General features: G+C 41.4%; 1 pseudogene; it reads right to left on the minus strand.

The window, feature by feature from the left end:
• Nucleotides 224–1672, minus strand: LOC8057944 (annotated as a pseudogene).

Consider the following 7782-nt stretch of genomic DNA (forward strand, 5'->3'; position numbering starts at 1 on the left):
AATCCTTCCGGTTGGGAATTTTAAAAAAATTTTCTTCAAAATGGAAAACCTTCAAAACCGTTTTCCCGGAAAAAATTTGGGAAACCCCCCCTTTTTTTTTTGGAAAAAAAAAAAAAAAGCTCAATTGGGAAGGCCCCAAAGTAAAGGGCGGGTTTCCCCCTTTTTCGGGGGAAGGCAAAAAGAGAAAACCTTTCCCCCCCTTTCTCGGGTGGAGGCCCCCGAGTTAGTGTTTTGCCCCCCCCCCCCCCCCCCCCCCCCCCTTCCAGCAGTGTGGGAACGGCACCCTTGGGTACCCTTCCTGGGTGAAGAAATCACTTCCCTGATGAGCAGAACAAGATGTAGAGCCCAATTAGATATATGACAGTACAAGTTCTGTTTGTTTTTAAGAAAAACTTTATGATATAGTATAACAACAACAACAACAACAACAACAACAAAAAGTATTTAGAGGAATGGAGGATGGCACTTTTAGTACTACCTAACGGCTTTAGAACTATCAAAATGGCATTAGAAATTAAACAATCCCTCCTTTGTTAGGCATCATTATCCAGCCCTTTTAGAGGGAGCTGAGCGAAACCCCTCCTTTTCGGTACAAATACTCACTACGCCTCTCTTTAGCTTATCAAGTTGGCATAAAAGTGGTTTCTAAAGTCACTTAGTTGCTAATAACAGCATAAACTTCCTCTTTACAATTTCCTTTTCTTCAATCAAAACCCTTTAATTGAGTGGGTTTTCATATATTGATTGATTATTGTGAATGAATGAAAATAAAGGTGAGCCACCCACGCACTAAATACTACGGATGTGACATGCAAGAAGTTAGTTAACAAGGAGTCCAACAAACAACATACTTTGAGGCTGCTGTATCCTGTGGCCAGTGTGACGGCGTCGGCAGCGACGCGCGGCCGTCGACGAGCTCGGCGCCGCCGCGGAACAACCTCTTGATCTCCGGCACGACCTGTATGTGTCCGGAGCGGATCCTGGCGAGCGCGCCGATATCCACCATGGGGGTCCTTCCCCTGGCGTTCTTGAGCTCGAGCGGTCCCCCCGCAGGGCGGCGTCGACCTCGGCGAGGACGTCGTCGGCGGCGGCGCGCACCCTCCAGAACCCCGCGGCGGCGTCGTAGTGCGCCGACGTGACGGCCTGGTAGAACCTTGGCTGGACACCCGCTTGTTCCGCGTAGGCGTTGAGGTAGTCGACGAACTGGCGCTTGGTGCGGTACTCCGGGTAGTGGACCGAGAACGGCATCCCGTGGAGCTCGCAGAAGTGGCGCGGCAGCTGGAGGCGGAGTCGCTCGTAGGTGCGGTGCTGCCACAGCGACGCGATGCAGTCGGCGCGGTCCAGCACGACGCAGGGAACCCCACGCGCGCGCAGGCACGCCGCCACCGAGAGACCCGCTGGCCCCGCGCCTACCACGATCGGCCCGTTCACCCACACCACCGGCCGGCTCGCCGGCGGCGCAGATGATTCGTCTGCTGCCGCCATCGATCACTAGTTTATAGCTAGCTAGCTAGCTAGCTACTTGTAGACTGGTATCTGTTTCTCTCTCCCTCTCTATATGGGTGTTTGTGGATGGATATGTGATGTATAAGAGAGACGGATGGGCGAAACAAAGTGAGAGGGACTGAGGGAGGAAGAAGGATGGAAGGGAGTGAGGGAGATGGAATGCGTCGGTTGTGTAGGAGAGGTTGCACTCATGGGGTTTAAATAGGGGAAGGGGGAGGGGGGCGCTGCTGGATGGATGGAACCATCGGATGGAAGGGAGGGAGAGAGATCGAATCTGTGTACATATGCATGGAGCATTAAATGTAGACGAAAATAAAAACTAATTATACAGTTTGTCATTAATTTATAAGACAAATCTTTTGAGCCTAGTTACTCTGTAATTGGATAATATTTGTCACATACAAACAAAATTGCTACAATAGCGAAAACCAAAAAATTTCGCGAACTGAACAAGGCCATAATATGACTGGACAAATTCGGATCTCTTATATTTTAGGATGAATGAAGTATAAATAGAGTAGATAGCTAGACCTATAGGATATATATTTACCGTGTTTTCACTTATCACGTTTGTTTTTCTCTTTTTTCTTATAGGTTTATATATTAATCTTATCCATCATATATATTTGTCAAGACGACTTTATATTTTTTTAAAAAAAATCATTTGATCATGCATGTTGCACATTTATAGCTATATTAAGAAGGAGGCCTGCTATTTCTCAGGTGCCTAATTTTTAAGTTATTTTCAAGCAATAAACAATATCCATTAGGTTTTAATCTAACCATCCACAAAACCAGCACTACACATCTTCTTTCTCTTCCTCCATCTCTCTGAATCCTTGATTTCAGGCATCTGGTACTATAGGAAACATGATTAACAAGTTGTAAGAGTCCTGAACATTTCTTTTGTTAGCGTTCATGAGGGCGTCAGAGTCTTGGTATGTAGCTAATACACATACTCCCTCAATACCCATAAAGAAGTCGTTTAGGACAACGACACAATCTCCAAAGCCTAACTTTAACTCTTTATTTTTATAAAATATTTATCAAAAAGTGGTATATGTATACTTTTATGAAATTATTTTTCAAGACAAATCTATTAATATGGTTTTCATATTTTCAAATTCAACAACTTAAAAGTTATTCATGATTTATATTGCCAATGTTTGACCAAAATATTGTGCGAAACGACTCTCTTTAGGTATAGAGGGAGTATGTTAAGGTATCATCATTAAATGTTTTCTCGCTAATATCTTTATATTTTATTATTTTAACAAGAAGAAGTGATGGAGATAAAGTTGACATGTGCAATATATATCATCTTGTCCAACACCCAGGACCACGAAATACTGAACAATACTGAAACACGAGTACTGAACAATACTGAATTATGTTCAGTATAGCAGTTCGGTGTAGAATAGTATTCTACCTAGGGTGTAGAATAGCACTTAATATATATTAGAGTGCATTTTATGTCATGGGGGATAGCCGTCACCCCAAGGGTGATAACGCACCATGTTCCAGATTTGCGCCATGTGTTGTGTTGGACGGTAAATATAGAAAGAAGCAACATGTATTTTATGATGCTGGCTCATTTCGAGTAAGTGGTCCATTCGCTTGCTTCAACATCCTTGCTTTCGTCTGTGTATAAAAAGGATACAGGGGAGGGAGGGGTAGGTGTGCTCACTTGCTTGTGCTCATTATTTTTAACAGTATGGGTGCCACCTAGGCAAAGGTAGTTTGTTTGCTTGAATTTCGAACTATGTTTGTTTCTTTGCTTTGTTTTGTTTTCTCTCGTGAATCGAATGTTTTGTAAGCCCCCATTTGTGTGTTGTGTAACAGGGGGAACAGGTGGATGGCATTGGTTTCCTTTCTGGATACCACTTGTCGCGTTTGTCATCTGGGGATCTAGATAGGCTGGTAAGCGTTTGATAACCTGTTTTCTCTTGTTTTCTTGTAGCACACCATATTGTTTGAACTGCATGCATATTTCGGGTTTTTTTGTTTTTGTGCAGTTTGTCCCTAGGGGCATGGTCACACTGTGTGATATGTACCCCGGTGCTTCTATCACGCTAGAAGATTGTTTCTCTAGAATGTTCAATGTTGTGTTGGAGTACTGGGTAGGGGTGAACTACCTTGGCCATGGTTGGCAGCAATTCCTTGTAAATGTGCAGGCCAAAACTGGTGACTCTATATTGTTCAAGTTTAAGGGACCTCGGACATGCAAGGTGATTGTTTTTGGTGAGGGCGAAGGTGTTCAGAAGTTCCCTTGTTTCGATGACAATAACAGGCACCTCCTGATTCGTGGAGGAAAGCAAGGTGTTGCTAGAACACAACTTTGATTTGTTTTCTAAGTGTAGATGGCTCCGGTTTCTGCGTTTCAAGATATATTGTTTGAATACAATGATATTGTCTATAGGATGGCCGATTCCTCTGAGCCCAAAGCAGGCGGTCGATATTGGTCCATGTACACGGGCTACATCAAGATCAGGTACCAAACGTAATCTAACTGCGGGTGTATCTTACTTTTATCGTTAGCCTCTTGATCCGTTTGTTTTTGCCACTTGGAAGGTTCCGTTGGAGAGAGAACTAGTAGTGCGACACCTAAACAGGATGAGCACATTGAAAGTAATGTTTTGATCATGTATCTTTAATAAAAATTTACCTAAAAAATGTTTACTCGTCGGTTGACACCTGCTAAGATTCAGAAACACTCTTTTCCTTTTGTTTAGAAAAATCGCTCAACGGGGTGCTGTGGAACGCCACTGGTAGACAAGTGTCTGAAGTTATGTTGGAGTTCATCGAGGGAATAGAAAAGAACATTGATGTTGAAGTGCCGCTTAACTACTGTTTGTTAAGTATTGTTGAAATCGAGTGCGGCATCTTGGTGAGTTTTCTATTTATAGTGATGCAATATGCAACCAGATCTTCTGTTCTGTGGCCATTGTGCCATTGCTATCTTTACTGATTAGCTCGAGACGCTTGATGGCTCATTCAGTCGCCGTTACATCAGGCCAATGATGCGTGGTTACAGCCAGGTAGCCTACATCAGGCATGGAGACGATGAACCAGTGGTAGTGAGGATTTTCGCTGGTTTCGACGGTACCGTGCATATCTCCGAAGGATGGTTGAGTTTTGTTGAACGCAATTTCCTTGTCTGTGAGAACGAATCACTACTACAGAACAGGCCTTTAGTCACTTGCCCAAAATGAACAATAATCTCGGCCAAAACAGAGTCCGGGACAAAAACATATTTAGTCCCGGTTGGTCTCACCAACCGGGACAAAAGCCTAGCCTTTAGTCCCGGTTGGTACCACCAACCGGGATTAAAAGCTTTTGTCCCGGTCCGTCCCACCGGCCGGGACTAGTGTTGGAATTTAGTCCCGGTTTTTAAAAGGAACCGGGACTAAATGTCCCTCTCCATATTTGAATTATTCTTCCCGTGGCCGAGCCCATCGATCTTCACTCTTTTGCTGTGTTCTTCATTTGGAGTTGCTTGTTCTAGCTTGCTCTCATCTCCGGCTATTAATTCATTTCATCGTTTCTACACCGTCATCGACTTGTTAAGAGGTGACTAGCTTCATCTTCTCAACATTTAGAAGCGGCGTATGTCATTTCCTAGTGTTATGTATATTTATATGTAATCCTATAGATATAATTATTTATATATATATATGTAGTGTTTTATAGTATATTTATATGTAATCCTTTAAATTATATAAATTATAGGTGCGCGTTCCATAAACTACCAGCAAACAATACGCATTCAAAAATAACAATAACATAATTGTAAACCCTAAATGGAAAACCAAATGAAAAGAAAAAGAAAAAAGAAAAAAGAAAAAAGAAAAAAGTCTTTAGTCCCGGTTGGTAGCAACAACCGGGACTAAAAGTGGAGGCCAGGTGGCACACCCGGCGCACCTTTTAGTCCCGGTTGCTGTTACCAACCGGGACTAAAGGTGGACCTACCGGGACTAAAGGTGGGACATTTAGTCCCGAAACCTTAGCCCCGGTTCCGTAGCCGGGACTAAAGGCGCTTACGGCCCGGGGCTAAAGCCCTTCCCTGTACTAGTGAATGTCTGCTGCGTTTCGACCGATTCGGCAAGTTGTTGACCATAGTTATCTATAATTTCTGAATGAAAGCACCATTGAGTACAAGAAGGGCAGTACAAAAATGATGTGTGTGTTCTCTTTGGCAGTGGACATTATGTTCGCTTTTTTTCTGCTAAGGACAATATGTCAATTGTATCTTTCCTAATCTATGCAACTCTTAGATTCGATTTTAGTCCACATTAATGCTAAGGACACCCATAAATAAAACTTATTACAGTAGAACTTTAGGGTTTATTGGTTGATTATTCTCCAACCATGGGATGCGTAAATCGAAAGATGTATATCAAATTATAGATAAACTGTACAATTAGTTATATTTAATATTTATTATTTAATTTTTTATACATGCATCTAACATGTTGACGTGCAAAAAAGATCTGGAAATTTTACAAAAACTAAACAAGGACTAACTGTGTACAAACTACAAAGGGTGCTATCACCCTTCCAATAAAAAAAGGTATAGTTTAGTTGCACCTGGTATCCAAAAAATTCAATTTCTCATCAGATCCAATCTTACACCATATACATAGTCCGTTGAAAAATATACATAAAAAATAACCAAGGGTAAATTTTATATGTAATTTACAATACACAACTTTTGAGCCTGGTTAGTTTATTGTTTGACAATAATTATCAAAAACAAAGAAAAATGCTACAACGTCGAGATAAAAAAAGTAAAAGCAGGGTCTTGTTCGTGGAAACATACTAGCTGTCATAGCTTCATTACATATTAATTGTTATGATTTGTTGTATACCTGCTTCAATGCTCTCGTGTGATTTAGTAAGGTGTATTTTTAGTCATAACAATGAAGCTGGTCAAATTTTGTCATTAGGAGAGACACGCCAAAACACTACAGTCCGAGGGTGTGCGCCAGGCATCAGCTTTGAAGACTGGGCGTCGACACTGGCAAACAATAGGTGTAAAATGCTAGAGCTGGACCTGTGATTTGTACAGTGATTCCTGTCTCGCGTGTGGCAGGTAAAAGAACAAGCTTTACTGTTTGCGGTGCATGTGAATTTCCATTTGTCTGTAGTGAGTGACAAACAATCTATATAATGTGTCGGAGGGGACAGCAACGGCGACCAACGCAGGTCCACGTTCTAGATTTAGGGTGTCCACGTTCTAGAGCTGGAACGGCGACCAATCTATATAATGGACTTCTCTAGTGCGGTCAGGATAGCCGTCACCTCTATTTATAAAATTTTACGCGGTGAAAAATGAATCGGCGCTGGAGAGCACCAAAAGGGTTGAGGGTGCCGTGACCTCTGGGCTCTAGTGTGTGTTCTATCTATACGATACTGATGGGTGATGGAACGGTAGAGTAGTGAAGAGTAATTGATGATAGTTGAATACGAATCTTGCATGCGCCACCTGGAGGCAACCACGCCTCCAACGTGGGTATGCGCAGCATACAGGGCCTTGTTTAGTTTACCTAAAAACCCAAAACTTTTCAAGACTTTTCGTCACATTTAATCTTACGGCACATACATAGAGCATTGAATATAGATAAAAATAAAAACTAATTACATAGTTTCTCTGTAAATCGTGATACGAATCTTTTAATGCTAGTTACTCGATGATTGGACAATGTCTGTCAAATAAAAACGAAAGTGCTATGATAGCTATTTTTTGCAAAAATTTTTAGAACTCAACAAGGCCTTATTTCTAAAATTAATCGAAATGAGTAATTTGACAAAAAATGACTAAACATAGACTAACTAATCTCAAAAAAAAAATCATTCCGCATATTATAGACAAACTATATAATAAAATTTGATGTGATGGAGAATCTGAAAAATTTAGAAGCTACGGCCTAGTTTATTCTAAAAAAATTTACGACACATCAAATCTTACGGTACATAAAATATTTAATATATATATATATATAGCTATAACAGAAAGGAGACCAACGTCAAAGTTAATCTTGTAGAGACGTTTGGGTTCATTTTCTTATAATCATTTGGCTAAATCTAATAAATCATAGCAATGCCAAATTTTGAGAAAAAAATTCAATTTTTCCTGACCTCATCCTCTAAGCAGCTCCACGCATATCCTCTTGGTAGCTTTCCACAACTAAATAATCTCATATTTGCCGTGACATCTACAGTGTCTCCGTAAGAAAAGCCAAACGAGAGCACTGGCGGGATCAGATGCACGTGAAG

Source organism: Sorghum bicolor, chromosome 2 (assembly GCF_000003195.3).
Source record: "Sorghum bicolor cultivar BTx623 chromosome 2, Sorghum_bicolor_NCBIv3, whole genome shotgun sequence".
In the NCBI taxonomy this organism is placed as follows: Eukaryota; Viridiplantae; Streptophyta; class Magnoliopsida; order Poales; family Poaceae; genus Sorghum; species Sorghum bicolor.